At 39.0% G+C, this 16,330-nt stretch overlaps 1 protein-coding gene across 6 annotated transcripts in view; it reads left to right on the forward strand.

Annotated features, from left to right (window-relative positions):
* Window positions 1–16,330, forward strand: part of Pkib (cAMP-dependent protein kinase inhibitor beta) — a 93,712-nt gene that overhangs the window by 35,264 nt on the left and 42,118 nt on the right. For all 6 annotated transcript variants that reach the window (XM_021174711.1, XM_021174714.1, XM_021174715.1 and 3 more), the window contains one exon: window positions 11,048–11,114. The gene's annotated coding sequence lies outside the window, so the exon portion shown is untranslated. The remainder of the gene's footprint in view (window positions 1–11,047; window positions 11,115–16,330) is intronic.

A 16,330-nucleotide genomic window follows, 5' to 3' on the forward strand; every position in this document is an offset into this window, starting at 1 on the left:
TAGGTTTCTTTAGCAGGCTTATAATATCTTTTCTCCGAGAACCATGGCTTACTTAGTCCCAAGTTCTTGGCCACTTTTGCAATGTCAGATATGAGTTCTATTGGGCCTTTACTTCAATGAGTAAGAAATAGATGGTTCCTCCCATCACATCTGTACCACTTTTGAGCTTGCAGGCAGATTACTGTTGCATGTTGAAGGATGTGGATCTGGGAGTTGTGGATGATTGCTATTCCTTCTTGGTAGCATGCCGAGTACTTTCTAGTACCACACTACTATTCAGTAGAGATGAAGTCTCTAGTTACACACCAGGGTTTTCCCCCTGTTTTTCATGACATAAGTAAATGTTGCATTTGGAAATAGGGCCTTACCACTAGATTTTGGAGAGAAACCAGCAGCCTGTGATGTTTCGAGTGGTTCTGTGGGGCCACTTTGACTAATGACTTAACAAAATGTAACCCATTCTTGACACTTGACATTTTACTTAATGGCATAAGAAGTCTAGTTGGGTTATTCGCTCCGTTATTATTTGGTGACTCCACTTAGAATCCTTTCATATATAGAAACTTCTACAGCAGTGAATTTCCACATGGGTTTTCAAAAGGCCTCTGGTGTTAGCTTTCCCACCTTATAGTCCTTTGCTTACCTCTCTCTTCTATCCCCTCCATAATTAATCCTCTTGTTCAATTTTCACTATTATCTTTCCATAACAGTATATTCTATTTCTCTTTACTTAGGACAGCCCTTCCACCCCACCTGGTCCCTTATGAGGTACTTAATCTCTATGACTATTTAGCTTCTAGCACACAGACTGAAGGTTTCAAAGCTAACATCCACATATAAGCAAAAACATCTTTGTCTTTTGGGGTCTGAGTTACCTCATTTAGGATGATTTGTTTTAGCACCATCCATTTACTTGTAAATTTTATAATTTCATTTTTAAATGGCTTAGTAATTATCCCCTTGGTAAATGTTTCACAGGGAAACCAAACCAAACTACAAAAGGTGTGGAGTTCAATTTGTGATAGCAAACTATTCCTAAGTCTCGAGTATGTCCTGAGGTGTGATTGATTAATCAGTATCACTTCATAGAAGCAGACTGGTCTTTCTTCTTCTATGGGATCAATTGCAAAAAGCATCTTGGCTTGAGTTGGGATTTTCTGTTTGCTTGCCCTCATCTGTGCTGGGATCTTGTCTGATTTAAGCATATGCAGTTCTTGTCTGAGCTGTTACAGTTTCTGTTAGTTCATACGTGCATTTGTCTTGATGTGTCTGAAAAATAGTGTTTCTTTGGTGTTATCCACTTCTGGATCTTAAAATCTTTTGAAATCTATCATTTTTGAACAATTATATTTAGATTTAAACACTTGATTGTCTATGAACAATTGAGAAATATCAAATTATATATAGCTTATATATTTTCCCCTAAGAGAAAATATTTACCATAGCTAGATATTTTGGATGTATGGAACTTCATATAAAGATGAAGCAAAATTTTAAAGCATGATAATACTATGAGATAAGCATGCTCTTAACAAGAAATTGCTATTATTGTATATTAAAGCATAATGCAAATTAGTTATCTAATGATATTTAATGTTTATACAAGCTGAAGGCAGCCCAATGATCAAAAATTATTACCCTACCCAATATCATCTAAACAGATATTGCTAGTAGATGTCAGTATCTGAACAAACAGGAGATGAAAATTAATTTATTTTAGAAATATTTCTGTCAACAAAATTTGAAAAGTTTTAAAGAATAAAAATTTCCAATTGGGTATAGTACAATTATAGAAGTAGTTTGCATGGCACTATGGATATTTTTTAGAATTGATTCATTTTCCTATTCACCTGATTTCCTTCTGATTAATAGAGAAGAAGCAGAGTCTCTGGGAGGGTGGTTATCTCTTCCATGAGTAAAGTGCCAGTTTGTACCAACACTGAGCTAAGTAGTGACTTTCCTAGCCATTACTGCGTACATGCTGTATGGATTGAGTGAAGTGTGAGTCTCATGGTACTCATCTGTAAACTGAAGGTCACCAACGGTGATTTTCTTTGTCAGTGGCACAGAGGTCATCAACTGTGGAGTTAACACTGTTTAAAGATGTCTTGGTCCTAGCAGTTGTGTCTCGCTACCCCTAGTGGGGGTGCTAGAGCAGGAACTCAGTGTCTCAGTCCTTGCTCTCATCACTCTCTTGCCATTTTGGTATCATTTCTCTTCCATTTGATTTTGCTTGGGAAAATAACAAGAAAATAATGCTCTAATGCTATCAACATACTGCTTTGTTCTGGGTATCAGCCACCATGGTGATTAGTTGATATCAATTAATACCTGCAGGTCATGAGATGAAACACTATTTCCTCCCGGGTTATAAGGACAACAGTCATACTTGTTTAATGGCTCATCTTATTCTATTGGGATCTTTCTTTATTTGGGTACCCTGGGTACCCTGCAATAACTACTTTCAAATTTAATGGTGTTCAGAGGCACTAATGGTTATGACCTTAAATATCATTTTGAGAGGTACCACTCCACTCATGACACTAAATTTGATATTTCTGTTACAGTTGATATATGCTAGACTGAGAACCCCTTAGGGAACCATGGAGGGTGGGTGGGATCATTCAACTGAAAATCACAAGGTCCTTCTGCATCAATGACTTATTTTTTATAATTTATTTTGCAAAATGAATGCATTTTCCTGGTTGTGTGGCCATTCCTGTGTTTAAAGATGGGATTTAAACCAGTTCAGTATGATGTGTTGTAACACAAGGAGAATAACAGTCACACAGCCAGCCTATCAGGCTGGCGACTGACAGCTCCTACAGCAGCGTGAGACTTTGGAAGTGCAGCTTTTAGTAGGAATGGCAACTTTAAGAAGTAGCTCTAGTGAATCTCTACCAGAGCTGCTATTTTTCTCAGAGCCAGATAATTCCTGATACAGGGATAAGATGCTCTTATAGGAAGTATACATTTAGATAAGATGTATTAGGCGTGTAGTCATTATCAATAATTTGGGAGAAAGATGGTTTACATTTTCTATATCTATCTATCTATCTATCTATCTATCTATATATATATATATATATACAGATATCTATATCTATATGCACTGTTTTTTTCTGCCTTTTAAAATTTTCATCCCAACCTTTTGCCTTTTAATTTACTATCTTAAGATAAATTCTGTCAATGTAAGTTACTTCATTTTCAAAAGCAAATATATTTAGTATAATGTTTAGGACTTTGCTTGTCTCATAACCATTGTTCTAGGGAGGATATACCTTTGTGGAAAACATATTAAAACTTTTTAAGTTCTAAATTTGGACCCCAATGACATCAATGATTTTTAAATTGAGCTGAGAATATTCCTTGGACAAAGTGAGTCACAGCTGTGATGGCTGTCTGTGTGGCTGTAGACAATGACAGCTGTGATGATAGGTTGTGCAGCTGTAGTGAGTGACAGCTGTGATGGCAGTCTGTGCAGCTGTAGTGAGTGACAGCTCTGATGGTAGTCTGTGCAGCTGTAGACAGTGACAGCTGTGATGGCAGTCTGTGCAGCTGTAGACAGTAACACCTGTGATGATAGGCTGTGCAGCTGTAGACAGTGACAGCTGTGATGGCAGTCTGTGCAGCTGTAGACAGTAACACCTGTGATGATAGGCTGTGCAGCTGTAGTGAGTGACAGCTGTGATGATAGGCTGTGCAGCTGTAGTGAGTGACAGCTGTGATGGCAGTCTGTGCAGCTGTAGTGAGTGACAGCTGTGATAGCAGTCTGTGCAGCTGTAGACAGTGACAGCTGTGATGGCAGTCTGTGCAGCTGTAGACAGTAACACCTGTGATGACAGTCTGTGCAGCTGTAGTGACAGCTGTTTTGGCAGTCTGTGCAACTATAGACAGTGACAGCTGTGATTGCATTCCATGCAACTGTAGTGAGTGACAGCTGTGATTGTATTCTGTACAGCTGTCTGTTATGGCCTGCTGTCACATACTCTCCAGTTCTAGAAAGACTATGAATTAGAAAAGATAACATTTTGTTATTCAGAAATATTTCAGTTAGAGATGTGAATATGGCAGGTGCGGGTTTGTTTACAAGAGCATAATGCTTTGGAAGCCTAGAAAAGGACATCAGATCCCCTGGAGCTGGACTTAGTCACATGGTGTAGGTTCTGGGAATAAGAACTTGTATTCTCTGCAAGAGCAGTGTATATTTTGTTCTCTGAACCACTGAGACTACTCACTAGGCCTAAGCTTTTGGTCTTTGGGCTCATATATATGATTTAAAAAAAAAAAAAAGCACAGTAAAATCACAATAAATTATGACAACACATACATACACACACACACACACACACACACACACACACCAAACAAAAAACAAAACTAGGCTATGCAACTTAATGAAGACAAGCATGGAAAATAGAAGTTGCTTTGTTGATGAACAAAACAACAGTATTAACTTCAGTTTACTTTTCAAGGATGATTCTTATTAAAATCCCATGCTTATCAAACATCCCTTTATAAATGATTCAAAGCAGGATGTACTCAGAAGCATGGAGGCAGAAGTGGAACTTTTGAAGCAAGATTGTAATATATTCTAAGTTACACACAGAACAATGGTCTCAAAAAGCCAAGGGTCAGGCTTGAGCTCAATGACCACACAGTGATTGGTTGTCTTCAGCTGCCATGGAACACATTGATAGGCCTTTCCCAAACAGATCAGCTTCCTCTGGGCAGGTTACTGATGTTACAAAAGTAGGGATGGGATATTGTGGGGAATATTAAAAAGAATGGCAAGTTCCCACGCTATACCCAGCAACTCTCAGCCCTGGTGGTCTTGCTGGCCAGTTCTTATCTCACGGAGACTCTCTGACTCAGAGTTCCAAAATCTCTCCACTCAGCTCACTAAGTTCCCACTGGCAGGTCGTTACCACACCCGCTCCATGCTTCCAAACCCCCACAGCCTTTGTGGTGCACATCTGGCAAACCAAGGCTTTGCTGCTGTACCTTTCTCTCTGGAACCCAATCGAGGTGCTGTGTGAAGAAAAGCACCACACAAACTTAGTTCAGAAACAATAGTAACTCAATCTCTGGGCACAACAACTAGAATTCTAATCTTGTAAACCATATTAAATCTAAATCCTCTGGTGGCGAATCTGCCAGGATTTGCCGTCTAATCCAGGAGATGCTAGTAGCTACAGCTTGTCCTGTCAAAATCCCCATCCACAAAGGCCCCTAACTCTCTCCTGCTTCCTCTCTTCCTCCCTCCAACCCAGAAGTCCTGTCTACTTGCCTAGTGATGCCTTTATTCATTAGGGGATAGTTCACAAGAAGCCACCTGAGTACATGGCTCATTCCTCATTCCAGACAACCCATTCTGGGAAGGCAGAATTAACATCAAAATACAACAACACCAGGGCCATCCACAACAATGGGACATCTGGTCTTAAAATATAGTAATGTTAGTATAACATTAAATAGAAGTATCTTTGAATAATACAGAACCTTATCCAAAGCAGCCACTGAGATAGAATTCATCAGTCCCACTTCCTACTGACTTCCATATGTGTATCATATGGCTTCTAGGTTGACTTACTTATTTCTCCTGTCATCAGTCAGTGTGACTTTGTGGTAGGCAGACTTGGATTCAAATCTTGTTTCTGCTTCGCACTGACTCATATAGATCTGAAGGTTCCCTCAGGTATCTGATATTATTAGTACTTTCTTGTGTATTATGTAAAGATTCAGTGAGATGCAGTTCACATCATCAGGAAAATCATGGCAATAACACTTCCTGCCTCCTTCTTTCCCAGGAAGTAGAGGTATACAGTTTTGTGTCTAAGACACTTGTTTCTTTCCCTTATGAATACGAATGATCAGGTACAAAGGGTAAATCTGGTAGGTTGGATATAACAATATTGGTGGCATATCTAGTATTTTAGCTCAATTAAGTTTATAATTATCCATGGAGATATTTTTCAACTATAATGCACAATTGTTACCCAAATCTATTTGTCCTTTTTTTTTCTTTCTGTATCAAAAGATTCCAGAAGTTACCTAATTTTTATTTTATTATTTTATTTTATTTGTAACGGTAATAGATCACTTAATTTGTTGACTTTTGAAAGCAAAATAAAATTCTATCATAAAAAGATACTGGAAGCTATGCAGCAGATATGAGACATTTACAAACTAACTACAGTCAGAATGTTACATAGGATATAGAGGAGGAAGCTTTTAAAATGTGTGCTTTTACTGAAGCTTTGCTGGTAACCATTAAGAAACACTGAGCAATTTATAACAAATGTGAGCCTGCTGCTCTACTTGGTGCTTTGTTTATTATGTGGCGCGTCCTGGGGTCAGGAGAGGAACTTTTCTGTCTGAGCTGAGTGACTTGAAGGTCAGAATATAACTCTAAAGATGCAAGAATCACAGGTTCCATACTTACCACAGGCTCATCTTCCATCCATGTGTGCCCTTTCTTTATGCAATTCAACATAAAAAGAAAGCTCTCTCACTCCCCACAAGCTAACTTAGTGCTTTATAGCAGCTGCTGCCTGGGTGTTCTGCATGTACTTATATTGGAAAGATCATTTTAGGTTGGGTCTTCCTACCCTGCATTCACTTGGAAGAATGATAAGTAATGTCTAATCATTATATTAAAAAAAGATAAACAAAACAAACACCATAGTGAAGAGGTGTGGGATCCCAAACATGATCCACTATTGAGAACTTATAAAACTCAAGTAGAGCATGAAAGCTTAAAACTACAATTAAATCTCCACCCCCACCATCCCAGACAGAAAGACCATGGATAACGCAGTCACTATGCAAAGAGGAAGAGATTACTACCAGATTTTTCTTCAAAGGAACGGAAAGGAAGATCAGTTTCTCAGACAAAGAGATTTAGTGTGAGCAATTTCAATGGAAATGCAGTGCTTCCAGAAGAAAATCCTAGAGACTTCCTAAATGTTCCCCCTGAGCAGCTGTAGTGTGTGTTTATACCATGTGTTTTTGCAAGAAAGGAAGCAGTCTTTACAAACTTGATCAATCTGAAGTTCATGGTACTAAGAGAAACAGAAATCTTTGCTGTGATTCCTTCCTGAAGTATTCTATCTTTATTCGATAGCATAGTTAGGTGTAGAAAGATGGGACTTGGAGGGTACACAGTGTAACATCCCCTAAAAATTCTAGAACAATGGTGATTGTCCAGCAACTGGAATAAATCTCACAAATGACATAAATTCCCAAACTATTGCCTGTTTCTTACAGGAGGCAGCTTATTTTATTCTTATAAACTGTTATATATATATTTTTAACTTTAAGGCTTAAATGTAAAATGTACGAAACAATAAAGATCGAGGAGGATTTTGTCATTTCTGAGGTAAGCAGTATCCTAGAGGTAACATCTATCAGAGCTAAGATGCCTCTGCTGCCTTTGCCTCTATTCTCTCACCTCATCTCCTTCTTCCTCTACTGTGAGGGTTTCCTGCAAAAGGAGAAGATGCTACAGTCCTTGTTCTGTCTCTCTTAGGATTTCTGAAATTGAACTTGGCTTGTTCAGAACCTTGATGAACACTGTTCTGTTTCAAGACATGATTGTTTTATTTTTCCAGCAGATCTCTACATGCAATTTAAATATCCAGAACATGACATTCCTTCAAATGTCTTTGCCAGCTGGAGTTGATTCTATTCTGTTTTTAATCATTTTGTACTCCCATGTAAGAAATGCCTGTATATTTTCCTGTGCTGATCTTTTTGCTGCATCTTACTGATTAGTGTGCAAACACTCCATTATTAAGCTTTGGACAGGCAGTACATATTTTTTATTCTGACATTCTCTTCTCATTTGTAAACTATATAAACTATAAAAAAATGTTGATCTTCCATTTTTCAATTTGCTCCTTTGTCTGAGTCCCAGACTCCTGGCTCCAGTTATTGTCTGAGTACGTCCCTGTCTCTTCTACTCTAATTGCTAATAATCTCGATATCGCTCTCTATTACTCTCTCCTCCTGTCATTTTGACTATTGTCCTTCTTCCATCGACCCTGAGCCTAGAACATGTTTACATGGTTTTAGATCAGGCTGACCCTCATCCAGTATTTCATAGGACTACTTTCCATGAACTTTTTAAAATGCTTTTCTTACCATATGTATTTGTTAAAATAAAGCCACAAAGTAGCAGTGGCTTAACCACAGTATAAGCTGAGCTTCTCCTTCCAGACAGTTCTACCATGTGATCAAGGATATACAATGATTAGACAGTACCACAAGCTCCTCCCATCTTCTCATACTATTTGCAGTGGAGAGAGTCTTTGTCTACCTTGCGATCAAGGAATCCCTCCACACATTCAGTCCAATTTGCAAATAGGATAAGACTGCTTTCCTTTCAGAGTGTGATCTAGAAGTAACATAGACTCCTCACAATTCATGTTAATGAAATAGTCCTTTGCGATGACCACACCTACCAACACAGGAATTACAGTACTAGTCTTTGTGCTAAGCTTTCTTGTTCTCTAGAGGCATGGGCAGGTAGGGGGGTTGCTATTCACAGGGAACGAGCATGTCATTTCTTCATTATAATAGTTTTACTATCTTCACCTTCTGGTGGGTTTTTATTGCCCATTTCTGAGATTACATCTAGGGACTTTTCATTTACATTTCTGTTTGCTCACTGTTAATCTACCCATTTTTATCTGAATTTTGATATATGAAAAGTCAAAGTAATGGGTGTAAAACTATTTTCAAAGTCCATTGAAGAAGTATTTTGCATGTAACATTAGTCAAAAGGAAGCCAAGAGGAAATAAATTGTTCTATTCATATTTCATGGTCTTGTCCTGTCATGGACAGAGTAGGTGAAAATTTGTAACATTCAATTTCATTCTAGAAAGCATGTAAACTTAATAGAATTTAATCATCACTTTGAAAACATAAATAACAGGCATGGATCTATCTAACTGACTTAATAGTGAATTTCTGTTTTTACTTTCTCCTGGATCTTTGCCAAGAATTACATGCAAATGGCTAAAGAAAGAAAGTAGAGTTAGGAAGATTTTTTTCCTTATTTTGGATTTTTAGTGATATATATAGGCATTAGAGTCTATAAATGTTTAAGTTCATAATTTTTTTATCTTCTTGCTACTTCCCACATGACTGTTGCATGATTTATTTTTCTCTTCCTCTCCTCACTTCCTTCTGTTTGGCCTATAAATATAAGGCTTAACTGAAGGGAAACTGTCCCTGAGTGATTGGAACAATACAAAACCATGTGAGAAGCTGGTTATAGGAACAAGGCTCAAAAGTGTCCTCTTTCGATTTTTAAGATTGGGAAGTATGCAGTCGGATAGCTGCAAGTCTAAAATGTACCTTGTGCGTGTTGACACTCGGCAAAATGTTTATTGCATTTTTCCCCACCACCTGGGAAAAAGTGTGCTAGGGGTAAGACAAGTGAGTTACTGTTTTATGTCTTTGAAGTGTTTAAAAACAAACTTACATGAGAAGAAAGGCAGTTAGTTCGAAGAAATGTACAATGCATGGGGTAAGTCCAATTGATGTACTGCTCAACCTAGTCTTGAAGAGATGTGAAAGACTTCTGTGAAGGAGTGCTCAAATTGACCCAGAATAGATGAGTAGATGCCAGCAAGTGGTGAGAGAAAATTGAGGGTAAAGAGCCTCAGCCACAAAGGCAAATATAGACCCAATGCTTGAGTACAGCATCAGAGTTTTAGCACTGATGCATACTGGATTTGAGTGAAAAGCAAGGAGAAACTCAGAATGAAGTTAATCCCTATGGGACAACTTGTACCAAGTAATGGGTCTTGAGCTTGATTATGTAGAGATAGGAAGTCTAGAAATGATCAGTCATAGGGTGAATATGAGCAGATTTACTTTAAAATGATTCCACCCAATATGTAGGTAAAGAATGAATCTTCAGGAAACAAGCAGGCATGTAAGAATATAATTTATGAGATAGTTGAGATAACATAGGATGGAAAACGGGGCAATTAACTGGGACATAAGGATACTTGACTGCTTTGTAAGGATACTTACATGCCTTATTGCCTTGGAAACACTGGTGAGTCATATTCCTACTACTTCCCACCCTATTTGCAACGTGTGTTTAAACCAAGATCCAGGGGCCATTCTTTGAAGAGGAATTCAATGTGTGTAGTTTATTTCCATAATTGGAATGAAGATGGTTGGATTCCTTCTCTGTGGTTTCCATATCTGTGCTAGGCACCTGGATACAATGTCTCAGTTTCTCTTACATTTCTGGCTGCTGTGGAACAATACCTGATAGAAATAACAACAGTTTAAGAGGTTTAAGAGAGGAAGACTTAACTGGGGTCACCAGTTAGGTGGATACTACAATTTATCACTCCAAGAAACATGGGACATCCGCAGGCATCACAGATAGTGAGAGCTGATGCTTCATAGTGTTGATAAAGAAGAGATGGCCAGATGGGCCTGGGGCCAGACTATAATCTTAAAGCCCACTTCCAGTGATCTATCCCCCTCTAGAGAGGCCCTACTTGCAGGTCACACAGTCAAGGTTCTGCCTACAGATGGGGACCAAAAGTTCAGATATACAAGCCTGTAGGAGACATTTCATACTCACATCCTAAATGTTTGATATGCATAGTTACAACTTCTCAAAAATATAGCAATGCCAAGTATTTTTTTTACAAGATTGTTCTGTGAATGGCAATAAAACTGTTGACTGTGATGTGTTGTGTCTATGAGATGATTTTTTTTCTCAACTTGCCTTTGATCAGTACTAAGGCAGTAATCACCTGCTAGATTTTGTAGCTGATATCTTCAGTACATCTGGTGTTGGAAGTGCAATCACTTTGATTTTCAACACACAGTATCTCTATTGACTCAGAGGGTCTGGTTTCCCTAAGGAGGCCAGGAAAATCTTAATGTTTATTTCTTGGACCCTGTTTTAAAAAACATATATCCAAAATATTCAAATTTGGTTACTCATGTAATTATCCTCTTTTCTGGTTCTTCAAAGATTTTTCTTCTCTGCTTCTTTTCCTTTTCCAGGAAAGACTCCCTTTCGGCTCATCCTTCACCTGTCTTAGAAACAACAGCACATTTTAACCACAGATTTGTAAGTATCCTTTTAATTTTTTTCTACTTAAGAAATTAGATACAAAAAAACAAACAAAAACAAAACAAAACAGCCGGGCGTGGTGGCGCACACCTTTAGTCCCAGCACTCGGGAGGCAGAGGCAGGTGGATTTCTGAGTTCAAGGCCAGCCTTGCCTACAAAGTGAGTTCCAGGACAGCCAGGGTTATACAGAGAAACCCTGTCTCAAAAAACAAACAAACAAACAAACAAAAAACAAAAACAAAAAAAAAGAAATTAGATACAAATTTGGGGAAAAATAGCTCCTTTGGCAAAATACAGCCACACAATATGAATTGACATGAAAATTTGCAAAATTTACCACTCTTCAAAATAGCAACAGAATATTATGAAAGAAACCAAACACCAATCAAAAAATCTTTTAGCACGTGTATGTAAAACTAGTGAATATTGCATTTATTCTTTGGCCAATTACTCTTTCCTGATGTCCTTTAATTATGTTTTTCTCCTGTGTGTATCTGTGTCCGTACTTTTTATGAGGTCAGCATGTTACCTATTACTCAAGTGACATACCTTATATCCACATGTTTTAGAACAGCTATGGCACAAGTAGGAAGGAAGAGACAGAGCATGGATACATGGATATGTGTGTTTATACATTTAAAAGTCATATGGTGTGCATTTTGCATGCTTAACAGTTTTAGTAAATATTTAACATTTCATACTGCATCTCACACAGCTAAGGTCTGTTCAGTTTCAACACATTTCTCAAATGCCTATTGCTGTGTATGATAATTAAGTTTAATGGTTCAGTTCAAAATCTAGTGCAATCTGACCCATCCTATACACAATCAGGAGTTTAAGGTTGAACATGTATTTTGACAGATGTGTTATTAGGTAAAATTAGAGGTACCAGGGAGAAAAAAAAATAGAAACCTGTTGTGCAAATGTTATCTGTGATGATACCATTTTTTACACCTTATTATTAAAAAAAAAAACCTGTGTGGATATACATCAAGGTAAAGAGTACAGATCCAGGGACCATGCTGTAGAGCAGTGGTTCTCAGCCTTCCTAATGCTGTGACCCTTTAATACACTTCCTTCTATTATGGTGATACCCACCCCCCAACCATATAATTGTTTCATTACTACTCCCTAACTGTAATGTGGCAACTGTTATGGATTGTAAAGTAAATACCTGGTGTACAGGATAGCTGATATGCAATCCCCAAAGGCTCAAGAGCTACAGGTTGAAAAATGCTAAGGAAACGAGATCAAGAAGTCAAGGCCATTAGCTAAGGTTCTCACTGGCTCGGAAATCTGTACCTCATATGTTTGGACTTCACAACTGCAAACATCTGTGTCTGTGGGTGTATTGACCTGGAATAATAACTGCTTAAGATCTTTTTATGATCCCAGGAAATTCTCAAATCACTGTTCTTTAGTATTCATGACCTTAACATTTACAGAGTAACCAATATACCCAGCCAACAGGAACTTGACATATTTTTAATTTGCCTCATCAGATAAGATCTAGCTAATTGTGTAGTTAAGAGGTATACTCAACTCTTAAGCTTTCAGTAGCAGTGCAATCTGTTTCCTAGCTGTGTGATCCTAGCTCTTTGGTTCTAATCCATGCACTTATTAATTTTTTAGTCTTGGGGGTAGGGAAGTACCTGAACTCTTAAGGATGTTTCACTTGACTGTACAATGCAGGCTACAGGGCTTCCTTCACAGCTTGTAACAGGAACTAAGTGAAAACAATGAAACTATACTACATTACTCTCACATTTCCTCATCTTTTCTATGTCATTTTGTAAACCTTGCCCTTCTATACAATGATGACTTCCTTAGTAAACATATATAAACTCTCTTACAAGTTAAGTTGGTCGCTGTGGAATCACTTTGACAACTGTTTCAGGATGGATTCTTTCTTGGCCACACTTGCTGTTGTTTCTAGCAAACATCTTAGATCCTTGACCTGCAAAGTAATCTGTGGACAGGACTTTGAGAAAGATGCCTTTTTTAAAAAGTGAGATTCTCAAACTACTTGGTCATTAATACTAAAGGAAGTGTTGTGGTTTGGATTGTAACAAATGGGTGTTCCTAGAGCTCTTCCCCCTGAAATCCCTATTTAGCAGATTGAATAGATATTTGGTTTCAAGAAAACAAACAAACAAACCTGTATCTTATGTCTATATTTTGAATTACAGCCTCGCTATGTTCTAAGTGTTGAGCAAGGGAGCTGTATGTGTGCCTGGCCAGTGTGGATGAAAGGATATACTTGTGTTTGGCAATCCAAATCAAGTTGAAAGAGTGGAAAACTGGTGTTGAGATGTCTAAGAGAAGCCAGGTGTGAGGGGCAACTGACAGGGAATAATGGGGGTATTGCAAAGATCAAGGAGCTTTTACTGGTCTGTCCTAGGTCCTCTGCATATATGTCATGTCTCAATCACTTGGCTTCATTGTGGGAATCCTAACAGTGGGAGCAGGGGCTGGCTCTGACTCTTTTGCCTGCTTGTTGGGACCCTTTTCCTCCTACTGGGTTGCCTTGTCCAACACTGATGTGATGGTATGCACATAGTATTATTGTAGCTTGTTATGCCATGATTGGTTGATGTACCTGGGAGGCCTGCTCTTGTCTGAGGGAAGGAGGTGGGATGGGGTATATATGGAGGTGAGGGAAGGTGATGGAGGAGAGGAGGGGGAAGAAACTGCAGTTGGGATATAATATATGAGAGAATGTTTCTTTTTAAAGTCACCTGAGAAATTCATTAAATGGCAGACTTTCTCTGCTTAAAAGGACTGTTGGAGACAATCTAGCTTTGTTTCTTCTTCATAGAGGAGGAGAGTAACTTAGTGCTTCACCCACGATCACAGAAGACAGGGATTACAAATCATATTTCTTCTCCCAACTCCACTCTGCCCCTATCATACTAGGCTGACTCTGCCTCTGCCATTTCAAGAACCAGTAATACTAGTGAATCCACTTTCTCTGAGCAGTCAACAGGGAGCTAGAGAGCGCTCTGCCTTGCAGGTCCAACTGCATTTGGAAAGCAAGAGTGTCTTCCTTTCAGAGTCTCACTCAGCAGGAAGGCATCCAAGGCACCATAGAGGCAGGCTGTGTGTCCCATGTCCACCCCCACTGTTGCCCTCCCACCTCTTCCTCTGTGCCTCTTATCAAATTCCATTACTGTATCTGTTGCTAAGAAAGAAACTCCAGAAGGAAGACCAGGTTTCAGAAGGGAGATGAACATCTCTCAGATGAGAGGAAGACACCAGTTAACATATCTCTTTCTGGTTTCCTCAACATGAATGGGTTGTTCATACAAGTAGGCGTCCACATGCATTGACCACATCCAGTCTCCCCAACTTTGGGAGGTTTGGTTTTGTGGACTCCAAAGAAATAGAAGCAGCTTAGACCATCTATGTGCTTGCCTAAGGTGTTTCTCAAGAAGCAGGAGCTCCAGATCAGATGACAACCCATTGTGAAGCCTATGTGCCTCACTCTTTGTTGCTGGTTCTTTTTAGCTCAGCCGCATGTAATTCTGTGAAAACAGGTCAATTTTTAAATGCAAATAACTTGAGAGTTTATGAATTGTTAAGTAGGACACATGAGCTATCTTGCAAATTATTCTCACCTCTCACTTAGACTTTGCAATGCTCTCTAAACTCTTATATTTTACAAGTGTGCAGGTATGAGTATAGAGTGCAGAGGACAACCTTGGGTGTTGCTTCTTGGTAACTATGCACATTTACTTTGAGGCAGAGTCTCTCACTATCTTGGAACTTGTCACCAAGCCCCAGGGTTCACCTGCTTCTACCTCACCAGCTCTGGGATTATAAGTGTGTGTCACCATGCCTGGCCCTTCTTTGTTTCTTTCTTTGTTTCTTTCTTCCTTGCTTGCTGAGACAGGGTCATGAGTACTTTAACTGATAAGTTATTTCTTCAGTCCCTGAAAACTCATTTCTTTATGTGCATGTATGTGTGTGTGTGTGTGTGTGTGTATTGATGTGAGTGTGTTTATGTGGCTAAGAGTACATGTGTGTGCACTTGCCAGGGAGACCAAAGGTTGGTGTTGGGTGTCTATTTCCCATTGCTTTCCACCTTGAGACAGGGTATCTTTTTTAACCTTAACATCTAGTCAGATAGCCTTGGCTGGCCAGTTGACTTCAGGAGTACCACATCTCTATCCCTCTAGTGCCAGACACACAGACTCACACCCAGCATTTCTGTAGGTTCTGAGGATCTCAGGTCCTTGTGTTTATTGGCCAACTGATTTTTTTCCAGCCCCTTAGCTCATTTCTTAAATCCATTTTTCCTCTTTCCAATCTGTGCTGTTTGTTACAGCCAAACAAACCTGAAATGCAGGTCTCGTTGTCCACTATTTCTTAAAATCTTTCAGTGACTTCCTGTTGCTAAACACACCTAATTTTTAATGTGTCTGAGTGACATGATTTCTACCAAATTTCCCCTTTATCTCCTGTTGTTTGGTGCCATCTTTCTTGTGCATTGGCTATATACCCTTTCTTTATGTTTTAAAATTAATTTTATTTTATGTTTATTGATGTTTTGCCTTGGATGTTTGTATGTGTACCATATGCATTCCTTAGTGGTCCAAAGAAGAAATTTGATGCCCTAGCACTAAATGTAAGGGTGGTTGTAAGACACTATATGGGTGCTGGGAACCAAAAATGGGTCTTCTGTAGCAATAACAGTGCGCTTAACAGATGAACTATCTCTCCAGTGCCTTGCATGGTCTTCTTACAGCCATGAAATGTGCCGTTATTCTCTCCTTGTGAAACACTTTTTTTTCTCTAACCTCTCAGCAAGTGCTGCTTTCATGCATTCATCTCAGACTACTGATGAGTTTGATGTTGATACAGAGGTCCCACACCCATCACCATTCCTGCGGCCTACTGTAGTTTTAAATCATATTAGTCCCCTGTTGATGGTTAACTATGATTACTTCGTCTATTAAGAGTTCTTTTTTCACAATCAGCTATTGGATGGATCACAGAGCCCCCAATGGAGGAGCTAGAGAAAGTACCCAAGGATCTAAAGGGAACTGCAACCCCATAGGTGGAACAACAATATGAACTAACCAGTTCCCTGGAGCTCTTGTCTCTAGCTGCATTTGTATCAAAAGATGGCCTAGTCGGCCATCACTGGAAAGAGAGGCCCATTGGACTTGCCAACTTTATATGCCTCAGTACAGGGGAATGCCAGGGCCAAG

The sequence above is a fragment of the Mus caroli genome, chromosome 10 (genome assembly GCF_900094665.2).
Source record: "Mus caroli chromosome 10, CAROLI_EIJ_v1.1, whole genome shotgun sequence".
Lineage (NCBI taxonomy): Eukaryota > Metazoa > Chordata > Mammalia > Rodentia > Muridae > Mus > Mus caroli.